The following is a 15,552-nucleotide window of genomic DNA, read 5'->3' as shown; positions in this document are numbered from 1 at the left end:
TTTACTAATAGCACATCGTTCAGTGGGTCAAAATAAAGAAGAAAGGTAGAAAGTCAAAAGCCTGATTTTCGGTACGAAAATCTGAAAATATAGCGGACTATTTCGTACCTCCTTCCCTTCGTAAGCTCTCTGCCTTTTCACAGTGATACATCGCCGGGCCCAAACGCAGGTCACACGGCACCGGACCTCACTTAATCCCTTCACCCCTAAGCTGACATTGTGCTAGAAGCTAGGCGCTTGCCGGACCAATCAGCCGCCTCCCTTTCATCACCTGACCTCATTCTCTGCGCGTGGGTATGCGCGAGAGAGCGTGATCGCGTGACAAAAGTGTGGCTGGTCCAACGAGCACGTAGCTTCCACAGCACTGTCAGCTTCGGGTTGAACGAGGCGGGGAAAGCAACTTTTGTCTGAATTTCGAGCCACGGGCTAATCTTCTAAGGGGACAATGGCTGTGTCCGTAGAAACGAGATTACGAGCAAGAGGGGACTCCCCCCTTTCCGTCTTCTTGAACTCTTTGAAAGAATGCGCCATTTACGAGTTGAGGAGGAAAGCTAAACAAGAAAAAGTTGGAAAAGCGTTTTTCGCATCCTTCGCGACCGCTAACAATAACCAGATTAGTCGGTCTGGAGCGCGGTCATGGACTTGTCCTTCCGTTCCCCTTCGACGCTCAGCAGCACCTTCGTGAACGGCTCGAGAGCGTCCAGCGTCGGGCGACCCGAACCATCTGGAGCCGGTCATCCGGTGCAGCGAACGTCTCGTACAACGCACGCCTTGGGGTACTCGAGTGGCGACCCCTCGGACAGAGGAGGCGGACATCAGGTGTACGTGCGGTCTGTCGGCTGCTCGACAGGTCGCTTGCGGGGTCCCACCTCGCGGCAGTGGTGCGTGTCAGCAAAAGGACAGGTCAGCCCGAGCCGCTCCGCGGCCGTACCACTCGCCATAGCGAATCTTTCATCCCCGCCGCCATCAGAGACTTTCTAACTATCCCACTAACGCTCGCAACCCTCTACCGGCATCAAACGATGAGTCCCGAGAACTGTGCAGGCTCCCATCAAGTGACGTCGGACACCTCATGAGCTGCGGCACCATAACCACTGACCACTGTTGTTGTTTTGACTATTTATACTTACCCAAATTGCTTTTCCCCTTTTCCTTTCCCCTCATCCACGGTGTATGCGGCGACCGGCTAGCAGGCGCACAAGCGTAAGGGACCTTTCTGTCTAGCCTCGCACGTCGTCGCATATACATCATACTTCTTGTGCAAATAAATTACGAATTACAATTACATGTCCCTCAATCTGTCTAATGAGTCATTTGCGTGGCGAAAGTGCCTTACCAAACATATTGAACCGTGTTATTTATGTGTCCCGCCTTACGGGAGACATACTCGTTGGTATAGTTTATATTAAGTTTATTTATTTCTCTTCACTGCCCTGTTCAGTCAAAAGTAGGAATAGCTCTTGTACTGTCGGGGATGTTTCCTTTTTGGGCCTTTGCGTGCCCACTTTCCGTTTAAGTGGTGAACCTAAGAGAGGATTAACCAGCCGGACTACCGCCTGAAAACGCGCTTTAGGACGTGTTTTTTTTACCGTTTGCCGGAATGTGTATCCACAATAAAACTTTGGTTGGGGCTAGTTGGTTCATTTCTATTCAAAAATTTAAAGGCGCGAACAAACAGGACGAAAAAAGGCACACGTAGGACTTGGACAGGCGCCACATTCAAACTGATTTATTGAAATATGAATCAACGTCAAACTCGATCCCAATCGCCTAAACACATGCAACTGATAAAAAATTCTTATCGCTCATTACATACATACTTCAAGAAACGCAATTTCTTTGGTTAACAGATGAAGGGATGGCATGCGTACGCATCTGTCAGCCGCTTTGTGTATACAGATTTGTGTATTTGTATTTCAGTACCTGTATACACAAAGCGGCTGACAGATGCCTAAGCATGCCATCTCTTTGTCTGTTAACCAAAACAATTGCGTTTTTTGAAGCATGTATGTAATGAGCGATAATAATTTTTTATCAGTTGCATGTGTTTAGGTGATTGAGATGGAGTTTGACGATGACTGGTATTTCAATAAATCAGTTGGAAGTTGGCGCCTGTCCGTGGTCCTTTTTCGTCCTGTTTGTTCGCGCATTTTAACCTTTTAATATGTATCCACTCACGCTTTGTGGTGAATAAACCCCCAGCTGCGTTTGCCTTGACCGTTTTGTTTTAATTTCTCATCTCGAGTTTCATCGTAGTGTAGAAATACCACCTAGAACACAAGGCCTGCGCGTTTCCTCCTCTAAACGTCATCACTAGTAGATCCCCTCAGCGCCCCCTAGCTAACCCGGATGAGCAACATCGTCTGCTACATCGTCTGCAACATCGTCTGCTCCATTGACTGCTTCAGTGGTTTGTGTAGCAGATAATGAAACAGATGCTCATGTCGAGTGTCTTTTGCTATAGCATACGATGAAATTAGACGTTCACGTGGAGCGTCAAATGCATGAGTGAAAGTGCCTTACTGCTGTGCGAAGGGCCGCAAAGCCCTTCGCTGGGCGCTGGACTTTGGCAGTGGACGCCATTTTTGAGGGCGCTGTTCATACTCCGTTCATTCCTAAGCAGAGAACGCAGCCAATGCCACAAGCACGAGAGCTCGAGGTGGCTGCTGTGAAGCGTTCTTCGGCAGAACGAGCGCACGCTCGAGAAATGCTCGTCCCAAAGCTAGGAGCGCGTGCTAGCCGGCGCTTCTAGCCGAGGGAGTGTTCGCATGCACGTTACAAATGACCTGCAAGCTCGCTATCAGCTCGCGCTCAGGAGACGCGCACGCAGCTATGGCCGCAAGTGAATGCGACGTAGTTGGCCGTGTTCCAAAATTTACTCGATCTTACTCCAGGATAATGGCGTTCTAAAACCTACCCGCGTCCAGCGTTTTTCAATATCTGTCTTGCCACGTGACACGACCCGTCGGAGTAACTCGGATCCGTTTGGTAAGATTTGGAACGCAGCCGTAGTTCTGAAGCGGCCCATACATACTCTCGTCAAGCTTCGGGGTGTTTGCCGCCTGGGGCGGGTCGGGGATCTACTAAGGAAACGTCATGCGCAGGCCTTGTCTTCTAGGTGGTATTGAGTGTAGGCGCAGCATGTTCGCAGCGTCAGAAGGCGGGTGCTCTTTAAATTAAAGGAAAGGCCGCGAACGCGTAGCGATGGCAACACGCTGGCAGTTCACGGCCAGTGAAATTACAGAGTTTTACTGGACTGTACTCTACAGCTTTGCGTACGCAAGGAAATTGCGGGTCGTGAGCGCGGATGCGCAGAACGCAATAGAAGATCTAGCGTATAGCGTATACGCACTCAAATGCTGGGGATCTTGCGTTGGGGGCTAGCGGGCTTTGAGGGAAGTTCTCGAGAGACCTCGGGCCCAACGAGAGCAGCAGTTTCAAGATGGCAGTTACCTCGACTGGCGCAGCAAGGGCGACAGGGTATTCAGGAAGTACAGGGTTACGTGAAATTGTGTGGTGTCCAGCACGGCAATTCATTCCGGGACCTACCGCGGTCGAATCAGATCGCCGTGCAGCTGAAGGAGTGCACAGCGAATATGTTCACCGCTCGCGATGTGCGTCAACGCTGCGATCTGCTCAACGCTAAACCTAATCGCGCAGTTCATCGCCGACGGACGAACTTCAAGGAATCGCCAAAGTGGTCGCTATGCACTGGACGTCAGTAGGTCATGGATTTCATTCCGCGACAGCATTGATGAAAGGTGCCGTTTCCACGGGACAATTTCATTTCATTTATATACTCACAAGGCCGAAGCATTAAAAAAAGAAGTGGTGAAGCAAAAAACAAAAAAACAACAACATGTACATAAACGGGAACTCCGTGATCGAATTTGGCTACGCACTCGTACTCGTTGCCTCTTTACCCTGCAGAAAAGCTTGCTTGACAAGGCAGCTGCGGCTTGGTTTAATTTGAAATGTAATGATTTCCCACGTTAATATTTTAATTTTTTTTTATTTTTTTTAGTGAGGAGCATGTTTATAAGCACGCGGAGTTCTACGGCTCAGGCGAATTTAACCAAGGTCATGTGGGTTGTTCACTCGTAAACGTAACGCACAACTAAATTCGGTCCGAGCAGGTGTGTTTAGCGCACGCTACATTATTGCGTATTGCCTAGGTAACAGCCAGCAAAAAACTGAAAGTCCACTACAGCGCTATCGCTATCCTCTTGTACTATTTGAGCGTGTTGGTGCATTTGAAACATTTAGAAAGTGGAGACACATAAGGGACGACACAGAAAGGACAAACTTTCAACTTGAACAACATTTAATTTTCGCCTTCAAGCTCAAAGCCCGCCCGCTCCGTGGGTGTGCGGGAAAGGGAAATCTTGGGGGAGGAGAGGAGGAAGTGAGGAGGTTGCCAAAGGAGGAAGGGAGAGGAGGGAAGGGGGCTCAATTATTCTCTCAAAGAGAGAAATATTTGAGGCCTATCCGATGGCGACAAACCCGAAAACCGTAAGCACCCCTTCCATCTCCCTCTCAAGAAAGGATCTTTCTGAGACCCACAATGGAACCCGAACGCTGACAGACTAGACGAGGCCACAAGGTCACCGGCAGAAGCGGCCTTGCTTTCTTTCCCGCACATCCAGTCTTCGAGCCCCCTCCTCTCCCTTTCTCGTTTGGCACGTCCTCTCCTTCCCCCAAGATTTACCTTTCTCGCACTTTCACGGAACGGGCTTTGAGCTTGAAGGCGAAAATTAAATGTTGTTCAAGTTGAAAGTTTGTCCTGTCTGTATAGCTATCCTCTGTTGTTGTTTTTTCCCCCACGTTTGCGGGTCCCGTCGTCAAGACCGCTTTCATGGCCGAGTGGACCAACTACCCCTCTCTAGGCAACTGTATCCACAGTAATGAAAAAAGATTGAGCCGCCATCTTGGCACCTCGTGCCTGGGAGTTTCGGACTCTGGGAACGTTCAGTGACTAGCAGATAGCCATATGAAACAACTTTCATGTTTCAGCTCGTCGCTAAAGGGTGGAGCTGTTATCGTGCTTAGTTTAATTCCTCCTCTCCCTGCGTTTTATTCCTTTCCATCGAAAGCTATCCTCCTTGCCTCCTTCCGCGCTACGCCCCCCACCGTCATGTCTGGGCGAGGCCCACAAGGAGGCGCTGCGCCTGCGTGCCGGGTCGTACTTGTTTGCTATTGCATACGACGGACTAGAGTTTTTTTTTTCCTTTTTTTTTTCTAAATATGAAGACAGTTTTGTTTTCTAACGTGAAGAAACTAGCGTTTGTGCACATTTATTGGGGCTCTAAAGCACGTGAAGAAGTCTAGATCAGCAAATATAATAACGTGAGCAGAGTTGGAATCGCTTTCTTTCTCCGAGCTTTCTCCGATTCCGCTAAACACAAAACATAAAAAAAAAATTCCAATGTAGTCTCGAATATTTCGGGGCATCGGCATGCACCGCAAAAATATATTTTGTTTACCCGTTTATTGCAGCAAGAGCTGAGAGCAGGCACACGATAGACTGCACCTCTCCCTGAGTGTAAAGAGGTTCGTAGGAGGACTGCGTTGCTGGCGGGAGCTCGTGCCGTCGCTTTGAGCATGAATTGGCACGCGCCCGCAACGCTCGTAGTCTATAGCGTACGTCCTTCTAAAACTTTTCATGTGCTTGAACAAAGTACATTTGCAGACTCGGCATCACTCGAGTTAGGCAAATAAAAGATACCACAACGCGCGCAAAACCAGGGCTTTTAGGTAATTTTAAGCAATACCGCTCGTTTTGCCAAACCAGCAGCTTGGTTTACTTCGTACACATTTTATAAACGTCGAATACTATACCTAAGACTGTGCACGTGCGACGACTGCTATTCACGCGCCTCGTGCATATAACTACCCACCAAATACACTCACTTGTATCGCCTCAGTTAAAATTAAAAAAAAAAAAAAAATAGCGTGATCGTTTCCCTTGGCAGTTCGTTTATCATTTCGCCCATTTATTAGTGAGGCCCTTTTCATCCTTAAGGGCGAGACACATGGACGGCAGAATCGTCCGATCCGACGTCCGATCCGACAGTCCGAACGCCGCTTCGAATTGAGACACACGCTTCCGACCTTGCAAGAGACACGACAATCCGTTCGGCTCCGCCCAGGAGATCCAACTTCCAAGCCCTCCAGCGGAAGTCCGCGTTCATAGATCTCTGGTCCCAGGTTGACGGTTTAGCTCGCACAGGCGAAGTTAGGAGCCTGTCCTCGCTAGCGCGTGCATTCTTTGCCGGGGCCATCTTTTTCGAATGGGTCAGCGGAATCCACGCGTCCGGCTTTCCTTCGCCCGTCCCGTTTTCTTGTTCGCCCCGCCAGACCCAGTACCTCATCATGACATCCGCGCTAGCTGTGCTGTCATTGGCTGGACGCTTCCGACAATCCGTCCGCCGTGCTAAACTATCTGGCACGTTGGACGCACGCCGGATCGCCGATCCGACATCTGAAGCGACCAAATTTTTCGAATCAGGCATCGTATTGCCAGATCGGACGTCGGATCGAATGGATATTTCGCGCATGTGTCTCGCGCGTTACTCTGTTTCGAGGTATTGTTTTGACGTCCTCACCCGCAAGGTACAGCCTTGAGTTCACTTGCAAGGCATATAAGCTTTGCCGTACACCCGCGGGCGTGCCTTACTGCATGAGTTACATATGAGGAGAGAGAGATGTTTCAGCAAAGCCTTAAAAACACAATAGCAATTTTTTTTAATTGTCAATATATAATGTTTTATTAATCACAGATGACAAATCACATACAAATATGAAGACAAGAAAATATATATTGATACAAGGCAAAATATTGCACATTCGGAAGAGGTCAACCGTGCTCGGGCCCCGGGACCGGCGCTTTGTCGCTTTGTTTTGCTCGTAGCACTGCCAATGCACGCTGCCTCCGGCAAGGCACCAACTTTGAAATTGTATGTTTATTATTTTTGTGCTCTTAATTTAGCCGTTACTCGTTCTATCGGCGTTACATTATCAGCGTGACAAACAGCTTGTAACGCCAATGATGTGAGGAGCTCTTAATGCCATGGCTATAAATTATGTTGTAACGCCTGAGTGGTCTAGGATGACGTGGAAACGCTGTCATGGCTACTTTCAGGGTCACTCTCTTGTCATGCCGAAATCCACCGTATGTCACGCCTAAATGGGCATGTAGCCGTTTCATTAGCCGTTACCGGACTAAGAGTGTACGTCTGCGAGCCGTCGCGCTCTTCTCTAACAATTTGATATGAAGGTATACTTGGACGCCGGTATTATTCGTTTAGGAATCGAGCGAAACTTTGTATCGGAAAATTATACGTCCACTCCCATTGGATGATTATCGTGTTTTATAATCCGTACACAGGGTGGTTTTCAGCGGTGGGTTTTTAATCTGATTGCCCGTGCCAGAACGCCCTATGGCCGCGAGCAGTCGCGCTCTTCCCCTTCTTCTCCGTATCAATAAACAGTCCTGGGCGGAGCCGTCAATCGTGTAGGTGTCGGAAACCCGCTCATTCACACTGGAAGCTGATTCGCGTTCGCAAAGCGGTTGCGAACGCGGTTGTATTCACCAATTTTTGTTTGCAAACAAGCTCGCTGCCGCCCACTATCGGCGGACCCCTGCGCGCTTCCGGTTTTCCTCTTCTTTTCCTCTTGTCACACATCATTTTGTTATTTGTACTACGTTCTACAAAGCGCGTAGGTTCTTACAAACCTATTACAGGTACCTCTCCGAAGGAAAATCTTATTTTCCGCTCGCTGTGTGTTACTGAAGAAGAAATAAATACACTACCGGAAGTCCACTGGGGCACCAAATACTGTGGCGCCCTCGTGGTACCAACTCCCACCGAGTGCGGTGATCCAGTTCAATTGCACGTGTACTCGATGACAGCGAATGCGCGTGCAATTTACTGGATCTTTTTAGAACCGCTTTCGCAACCGCCTTGCGAACGCGGATCCGCTTCCAGTGTGAATGAGCGGCAAGTCTGACCCTTGAAATGCAGGCGTGACACAAAACCCAGAGGCGTCTCGTTCGCCCACTTACGTACTTCCCAGGCGGTGGGGACTGTTGTTTACAGGGGAATATCTGAACAGATAAAAGTTACTCGAGCAAGCTCGCAGTCAACATCAATTTCTTGTCTTTCTTCCTGGGTCACAGTGATGGAACTAACGCGTTACAAGTAACAACGTTACTGGTAACGCGTTAGTTCTTTTTAGTAACGTACTATCGTACTCGTTAGAATACCAAATAAGTAACGAGTAAAGTAATGTCGTTATTATTTTACGGTATCTGCTATCAAATTACGTTACCCATTACTCGTTACTTCTGATTAAAAATGGCAGCATGGTGGTTCGAAAGCAAACTAATTTTTATTCTGCGCACTACAAAAATGGCAAAGAAACCCCAACAAAGCTATGTATAAACGACTTCATTTCGAAATCCCTCGGAAGACACTTTCAACGCCCCCACAACCGGGACCAAAAGGCGCGTGATTATCGCTTTGTCGAATTCTTGAGCGTCCTTGGTGCAGTCTTTGTATCGAAGCTACTAAGGCCACCGTCGCTATGCCTTGAAGGAGAAGCCGTCTCGCTGGAAAGAGACATCCGCTCAGAAGGCGACAGTCTGCCGCCGCTTGAAGGATTCTGACGAATCGTCCCTAGCTACTCTAGCTGGTCAAGAATTTCTCTTGAAAATAAATATATTCTCTTTCTGTCAAAAACAGAAAGGATAAACTCTAAATTTGGAAGCATTGACGTTCCCACACTTTGAACCAAAATAAGTGGCAAGGTTATCGCAGGATTGAAATGCGTCCGTCACCAGAAAGACGTCACCATCTTTTAGAATCCCTGCCGCCGTGGTACAAAGGTGCGTTCGCTCGCTCGGTAACGACTCCCGTTCAGAAGGTCGCCTCCCACTAAATCCTCTGGTCATCCTTTCTCCCATAGGCTCCTTGCACATGCCGTCATTTCCGATGCCCTCCAGAGAAAAGGGAAAGAAGGAGCTCCCCTCTTATCAGGATCCTCCTTTGTGCCTCCCGGATTTGCACAGGCGTCGCTATTCTCCCCCCAGAAGATTATAGAAGATTAACCTGTCACTCAAAATTCTTACAAAAGCAGTTTCCCTCTCCTCCTTTTACTTGGTGTTCAAAAGTATGCGATGTGACGTCAGTGCAAGGAGCCTATACACCTTTCCAAAAAACGCTCCTAGGCCGCCGCCATGTTGCTGATGCTGATGCGGCTGGTGCGACCCTCGCGCCCTCTATCAGCTAGAAGTTTTCTGCCACTCTCTGGGACTGTGAAGACCCGCTCAGCGCGGTTCTCTACATGCATTTTAGCCGTTTTGCATTCGACGTTTTCTCGCTTTCTTGAAAGTTTCCACTTCATTATTTTTTATGCGTGCTGCCTACCCTTCTTGTGTTATCTTCCATTGTGAGAAATAAGGCTGGTAAGTGCCTGCCATTCAAGCTTTTCTACTCGACATTCACGGGAAACGAAGCAGGTGAAGGACGTCGAACGACCCTCGACGCGATTTTGCGAACATTGTTCTCCCCCCTCCCAGAGATAATCCGCGTAGAATCCTCAGTCATCTCCAAAAATAGTTGCCCGGGTTGGGGTGAGAAACGGGTCAGTCGTGTTTGTTTCTTTGCCTTGGTGCGGTTGTGAAAAAAAGGAAGCTCTCCCCGAAACGTGCCCCAAACGAAGTCATCTCGGATTTCGTCCGATCGTCAAGATGTGACTGTCGTCGACTGTGACTGTGTTATTTGAGATCTTTCTCAAATAAATTCTTTTCGGATAACGCTGCATCGTGTGGTATGTACGATATATTGTTCTAATGTTACCACTTCCTCAATTGCACGTCCGTGTCCTGTCCATCGGTAAACACGTTATTTGTGAGCGTGAAAAATGCATGCCTTTCGGCCGTCTTCTGTTGCAATTTATTTTTGACAGCAAAGCGCTTTGTCGCTTCACATGCGGCGAATCCCGCGGCGTCGTCAAAACTGATCGTAAGAAAAAAACAAATAACTAGAACTATAGATTCCAGTCGCACTCGTTCTGTCGCGCGCGTACCCAACAAAAACAGTTTACAGTTTTCTTTGTTTTTTTTAGTGTGGCACAATGCTTTCTCAATGCCCTCGGGAAAATACATGTACAATGAAATACAAAATATTGCCGGAAAAAACGAGAATTTAGCCGCCAGCAGCGTTTGAAACTGCGCCTACGCAGGCTGCGCCTATTGAAATCACAGTCCACTCGGTTAGGGTTAGGAGGGACGCCGGTCAGAGTCTAGCCTCAAACTCAGTGACTGGGTTCGAAAACGGTTTGTGGCCCCTGGGGTCGAGTGTTTTTTGGAAAGGTGTATAGCGCCCCCAAAATTAGACAAAAGACTGCGTAACCACCACGGACGGCACCTTCGTTGCATCGGAGTTAGCCCCCAACTCCCTGGCATTCAAAGACCGAATTATGCTGGACGCTGCGCCCGCGTAATCCTTCTCGCAGTTTCTGGTTGCGTGTCAAAAGAGACACATTCGTAGCAGTAATAGTGATGGCTTTCGTTCGCTTCGCCCTTACTTTTCCGCTACCGGCGTGAAAAAAAAAAAAATGTTTTTGGACACGAAAGACAAACTTAGGGTAAAACTAAAGAGCTTATAAACGCTCGCCACCTTTTTTAATCATATATAAAGATACTACGAGTACGCATGGAATATTAACCAAAGTATGGCCGGCGCTATACTTCGCTTATAATCACCAATAAACTTTTTTGGTTATTATTATGGGTTATCTAAGCGATCGGTGTCCTATTTTCGTTGCTTGCGTAGCCTAAACCGGAATGTCACTAAAACCGGTGTGGCTATAAGGTATGCTGTTTGTGAGCAGTCCGTGTACTGTACACTTGCCCTTGTCATGCAACTCCTGCCTCTAACCAACAGGGCCGTTTTGGAACGCTTGTTATAAAAGCCCTTTTTACTGCCATCTCGCACTCACTTTTCGTGCAAGATGGCAACGACCACCCAAACTTTGTTATTATGGCCCGGGCTAAAGGCTAAACTCCATGGAGCGAATTATGCAACGAATAACTGACGAACGCCGCCCGACGGCACGCTCGCTTGGGCGCGTGACGTAGCAGCAACTGTGCTGATGCCACGCGCAGAGCAAAAGCCGCCGGGCTACATTCGTCGATTTTTCGCTGTATATTCGTCCCGTGGAGCCTAAAGTGCTATGTTTAAACTGAACGAAACAAAGTCAGACAATTTGCTGTTTAAGTGTCTGCTCTGTATGCCGAAACTCAAACTGCTGAGCACATCCAGGACGTGGAACTCTAATTTGAAAAAGCACATTAAGAGTTATTATTCAATGTCACTTACCTTTTTCCGTTGAAATGTCGTCGTTAAGCCTTCTTAGCCAAAATAACGCACCTTTCTTTCGAGATCGCTTTGTTAGTCGCAGTTTTTCAGCTACCATCTCACGATGCTCATTAATGTAACCTAGCGAAAAAGCCTTCGAAAACGCTATAGTTTAGTTATTTGTATAATTCAGAAGGAAAATAAATGAATCATAGAAGTTATATATAAACACGCTTATGTGATATATGTTTAAGGTTGCGGTTCATTTAGACCGTTTTTTTTTTCTATACTAATTCATGAAGCAGTTTATTTAGTTAATCTTTCGTTGTTCCACACTACTGATAACTAGAAATTAACAGCGGTGCTTCGCATCAGTCCTAATTGTTTTTCTTTTCCGTTAGTCCCTCTATTCGCACACGCTGACAGGGTTCGCGGTAATTTCAGAGAAACGAAAGACCGAAGCTACAACCCACTTTCCCAACACACCCTTGAAGAAGCAGAGGAAGATGGACCGTATGCATCAAACTCCAGTTTCTCAAGAAGTGTTGAAACAATCTTATAGGCACGTTTGGGGTTGAGACAGTCATATACTAACAGCTGTAATATACTAACAGTGAAACACAAAGTAACGGCAAACTAACGTAAAAGTAACGTCCGTTAGTCATGGCAAGTAACGACAGCGCGGTATTTCGTTACATTTACAAAACTGAAACGGAGCTCTGTAACGCGTTAGCTCTTTTCCAAGCTAACCAGTAACGCTATTTCATTGATTGTTTTCTACGTCCGGACATTTCATCGAATGCCGTTTCATCGAAGCCGTTTCATCGAACACCGTTTCATCGAATGCCGTTTCTTTGAACGCCTTTTCATAAAAACCGTTTCATCGAACGCCTTTTCATCGAACAACGTTACAGTCTGTAATATTTCAGAATTTACTTTAATTTTTAGATACAACTTCATCTAATTCTCTCTCATTTTTTTTTTCTTCTTCTTTTGTTTCTGTTCCATCGTGAACATATCCTGCTTCGAGAAGAAAGCCTCCATGAAACAATGACCCCTCTCCATGTCACATGAAACAATTAAAAATGAGACAAAAACAGAAAGCACAGACATTTAAATGTGTTTTAAGTGTGCGTCCTTTTTTTGCAGTGTCGTGATTTCAGTCACGTATGTACATGAGTAAAGCTTTTCAGTAAGTCGCATACCCAATTGTTTTTATTTCTTTTTATGGCAATTGTTTTTATTTTTAGTAATTTGACGCCGCCTTCAAAACAATTTTACAAGTGACTACCTTAGTCTTAACAAATGCAAAGTGAAACATCTATAAACCACTGTTATGCCCCAAAACTCGGTACAGAGCCATAACAGAGAAATTCGATGAAACGGCCCAAAGCGATTCGTTGAAGCGGCGTTCGATAAAACGGCGTTCGATGAAATGTCCGTTCACTGGATGAAACGGCTTTCGATGAAATGACGTTCGACGAAATGTCCGCTACCCATTTTCGGTAACGGGGACAGCACTGCTGGGAGACATTTCCGGTGTCAAAAGGATCGGAGATACGAAGTCGAAAACATGATAATCATCGAATGGTAGTGGACGTACACGTAGTATGATCCGGTGCAAAGTTTCGCTTTATTTAAACGAATCATGCAGGCATCCAAGTATACCTTCATACCAAATTGTTAGACAAAACTGTAGAGAAGGTTGTGTGTTTCTTGTAAAAGATTTTGGCTCCCTTGTATCCGGTCCGCTTTTCTATAGGCCTCAAATAACGCGGGCGAATCTTTCCTTTTGTCGCATTTCCACTTCTTCGCTTCCGCAAATTATGAATGTGGTAGATTGGTCCAGTGGCTTAGAGCTCACTTTTTGAAAGGAACCGAAAATAAGAACGGACCAGTACAAGCTGAACTATGCAGGACGTTTGAAGAGAGCCTGTCGTAATGAAAATGAACTGCTCTAATGTGGTAAGTCGGGTCAGCAAGTTCATAATTTTTCATCCACTTTTGAAAGGCTCCGGAAAAACAAGAAACCAGGACAGGCTGAGTGCCGCAAGGCTCCTCGTATTGTTGAGGTTGTGCCGGTTTTTTTTATGTCCCTTTCGGCGCTCCTCAAATCTCACAATGTTCGGTTTCTAAACGCTGTTTTTATTTTCGCACAGAAATAAGACAAGCATACGTAATAATTTTTCACACCAGTGCAATTCAATAGAGACTTCTATTTCCAGCAAGCTGCTTTCCGCCATGCTTCCATGTGATCCTCCAGGCCGAGAATGTTTGTGTACGGTGATTAAACTATTTACATGTAAATTGACATGGACTATAAATCTGGCACTCTCTCTTAGAAGCAGCATGTTAGTGCGCATGAATTCCCCCACCGTCTTGCCTTCTAATCGCGTGGAAGGAAAATGGAAATATCCCGGGCATGATTTGTGCAAAAGGCTAGATTCAACAGTCGCCTCTTATTTCTACAAACTCCCTGACAGATTCACTACCATATACCGAGTCCTTTCTCCAAGAACCGAGGTTTTGGTAGAAATTCGTTGCTGGGCCGCTGTTCTTTGTAGTGGCGCGGGGAAAAAAATTAAGAGAGAGAGAGAGAGCGCCGGGGGGGAGGGGGGGATGCAACAATTTTTGCAAGCTAATATGTGTTTGTTTGTTTTTGCCACAATTGCGACATTTTTTTGCGGGTAGGTATGCCTTTGTTAAGAGTGCTACAATATATGTAGGGTTCTGCGTTTTCGGTTTTTATTCGTTCAAAATTCGGCGTACTTTTTTCGGTGTTTATTTTAAAATTTAATTTTCGGTTTTTTTTGGTGTATACTTATTCCCCAAAAATTTTACCAGTCTTTTTCGGTGAAATGAAAGGAACACCATCGGACACCGAATCAGATGATCCTTGTAGCTGTGATATTTGTGATCACTGAAAAAATAACGGCACATATATATACGTGGTCTTCGCTACAACTTCCATCAGGACACACCTCAGAATCGTAGAATTCGCGGACGTAATCTTCAGCGCGCTTCTTTTCCTTCCCATTCTGACGACATGACCGTCTGAGGTGATGACCGTACAAAAACCAACGGAATGGCAAAAAAAAAATTATTGTATTTATGTTTTTAATTACAGGGAACTTTGAGAGTGGGTGTTAAGAAAGGCTTCAAAGGCTTTCCTCGATGTCCTCTGAAGTGCATGAAGCTAAAAACCTTACAACAGCCCACATCCGAACTTTTTTTAGGACGAACTTGACACACAAAGCCTGACCACAGGAAGGACACAGATGTCCCGCGAAGGCCGATTCAAGACCTCTTTTGTTGCATGTTGAACCTTGGAAGAGGGCAATCGCGAAGACGTCACACAGTGTCGAACCTCACACAGTGTCGAGCCCCCTCTCTCTATACCCCTCCCCCACCCACCTCGACGCGGCCGTAAAAACGGACCTTTTTTGGTTAAAACCGAATTTTAGAAAACGAATTAGACGTACTGTTATCGGTTTTTATGTATTTAAACCAAAAACGCTGAACCTACAAACTGACCTTTTTCGGTTAAAACCGAATTTCCGAAAATGGATTCGGCGTACTTTTATCGGTTTTTATCGGTTTAAACCGAAAACTCCGAACCCTAATTATATATGGTGTAAACAATTTTACGCACTACCCACAAATGTTTCATCGTCAATGACAGTTTGTAAAGTATTACGCACTGCTTCGGGTGCTTTGACCTTACGCACTGGAGCGTCACAGGAGCGAGTATTTCCGCAAAATAAATACGAGGACCTGTTTCTCCCTTTGAAATTTGAATCGACCACTTCTGTGGCATCACGACTATCATACTTTCACCATGGAATCATAGCAAATAATGATTGATGATGAAATTGATTGGATCCTAACAGTAGAGTCGCATTATTTAGGTTGCAAATAATTGGGCGACGTTCATGCGATGTTTTTACTTCCAAGTTCGAATGTGTTGAGAATAAGTAGCCGAAAACCCTGGTGCAGGCTGCTTCCTGAAGTGGCCTGATATCTCCCCAATTCGGGAAAGGGGGGGAGGGGGAAGAGAGAAAGGTGCGGTTGTTGTGGGAAGATGATAATATTTATTCTCACTCAGGAGAGCCACCGGTCATTCAAAAGTCGACTCGCTCATAACAGGAAAGCCTGTGGGGCCACATCCATAGTAACTATGAGTAAAATG

Source organism: Ixodes scapularis, unplaced genomic scaffold, assembly GCF_016920785.2.
Source record: "Ixodes scapularis isolate PalLabHiFi unplaced genomic scaffold, ASM1692078v2 ptg000105l_1___fragment_3__unscaffolded, whole genome shotgun sequence".
Lineage (NCBI taxonomy): Eukaryota > Metazoa > Arthropoda > Arachnida > Ixodida > Ixodidae > Ixodes > Ixodes scapularis.
The sequence above is the reverse complement of the archived record's forward strand: the minus strand, read 5'-3'. Positions refer to the sequence as shown.